Here is a 1976-nt window from a genome sequence, read left to right as displayed (position 1 = left end):
AAAACCCAACAGTCAAAACGACCCCCTATGAGCAGCACTTGGTGACAGTGGAAAGGAAAAACTCCTTTTTTAATGGGAAGAAACCTCCAGCAGAACCAGGCTCAGGGAGAGGCAGTCATCTGCTGAGGGGGGGGGGGGGGACAACAGACATGCTGTGGAAGAGAGACACAGATTAATAATAATTAATGATTAAATGCAGAGTGGAGTATAAACAAAGTAAATAAGGTGAATGAAAAGAAACTTTTCATTATGGGAACCCCCCCAGCAGCCTAGGCCTATAGCAGCATAACTAAGGGAGGGTTCAGGGTCACCTGATCCAGCCCTAACTATAAGCTTGATCAAAAAGGAAAGTTTTAAGCCTAATCTTAAAAATAGAGAGGGTGTCTGTCTCCTGAATCCAAGCTGGGAGCTGGTTCCACAGAAGAGGGGCCTGAAAGCTGAAGGCTCTGCCTCCCATTCTACTCTTAAGTATCCTAGGAACCACAAGTAAGCCAGCAGTCTGAGAGCGAAGTGCTCTGTTGGAGTGATAAGGAGTACCATATCACCCCAATAGAGCACTTTGCTTTGAGGTCTTTGAGATAAGATGGTGCCTGATTATTCAAGACCTTGTAGGTGAGGAGAAGGATTTTAAATTCTATTCTAGATTTAACAGGGAGCCAATGAAGAGAAGCCAATATGGGAGAAATCTGCTCTCTCTTTCTAGTCCCTGTCAGTACTCTAGCTGCAGCATTTTGGATCAGCTGAAGGCTTTTCAGGGAGCTTTTAGGACAGCCTGATAATAATGAATTACAATAGTCCAACCTAGAAGTAATAAATGCATGAATTAGCTTTTCAGCATCACTCTGAGAAAGGATGTTTCTAATTTTAGAAATATTGCGCAAATGCAAAAAAGCGGTCCTACATATTTGTTTAATATGTGCATTTGTGACCTATGTGTATCTGGTGTCCTCTCTGAGTGTAGGAATAAATCACGAGAGCTGCTCAGGCTGTGGCATCAGTTGTTTTTAATTCTCCATCTGCATCTGCAGTTTCACAAAATGAGCACAGAGGTAAGGTGTCTCTGGTCAGCAAAACAAGCGCTCCTTCTCATGAGTGATCCTCGCGACTCTGAGGATTACCCACAATAAAATAATAAAAACATTGGAGATTACAGTGACCGTATAGTGGATATTTTTCTCTTACAATCAATTCAGTGGAACGAACCTCTCAAAAAAAGAAAGCAATTAAGTAAATGTTCTGAAAATAAAATAAACTGACATTTTATTTACTGGATGCCATTTTCTTAGAGTTTATAACTTAACAATGCAAAAATAAATGAACTCTTTTTTTATATAAAACTGAATATATAAAACTCAGTAAAGTGGAGTATTAACCATCTGCTACAATGATAAAATGCTATTTGATAAAACATACCTGCAGTTTCACAAAATGAGCACAGAGGTAAGGTGTCTCTGGTCAGCAAAACAAGCGCTCCTTCTGCAAGGAGGAGCGATAGCGTTACTGCGCGGGAATTTCCCACGTTTTCACACAACTAGATTCTTCTAAGGCACGACCATAACGACAGAACAACAGAACGATCGTGACCTACAGTAAACATAGTTCAATAATATACACAAGTGAAAACCATAAACATACTCCATAAGCATGACAATCATATTTCTTTGTCAGACATCGCAGAGACATGTTACCTCATGAGTGATCCTCGCGACTCTGAGGATTACCCACAATGCCTTGCTCCTAAGGGTGAATGCAGTATAACTTTTGACCAGCAGATGGTGCATTTTAGCAGGATTTAGCACGAACCATTTTAACTATGTTACATACACCCCCCTTAAATTCTGCTAAAATGGGGCCTATCAGATAAGAAAAACACAAAAAAATTGAACTCACACAAGGTTAACTGTATAGCAGCAAGAGCACAAGTCCAAGTCAGTTAGAAACTTTCCACGAGGAACAAGTTAAGCAAGAGTGTGGCC

The 1976-nt window shown here is 40.5% G+C and overlaps 1 long non-coding RNA gene across 1 annotated transcript; it reads right to left on the bottom strand.

The window, feature by feature from the left end:
- Positions 1-1004: 1004 nt before the first annotated feature.
- On the bottom strand, positions 1005-1705 carry LOC115791521 (uncharacterized). Its single transcript, XR_004020951.1, has 3 exons — positions 1689-1705; positions 1414-1476; positions 1005-1107 (listed from the first exon to the last, which is right to left on the bottom strand). It is a non-coding gene; the product is annotated as an uncharacterized LOC115791521 (long non-coding RNA).
- Positions 1706-1976: the final 271 nt, after the last annotated feature.

Source organism: Archocentrus centrarchus, chromosome 14 (assembly GCF_007364275.1).
Source record: "Archocentrus centrarchus isolate MPI-CPG fArcCen1 chromosome 14, fArcCen1, whole genome shotgun sequence".
NCBI lineage: Eukaryota > Metazoa > Chordata > Actinopteri > Cichliformes > Cichlidae > Archocentrus > Archocentrus centrarchus.
This window is presented reverse-complemented; position numbering and strand designations above follow the sequence as displayed.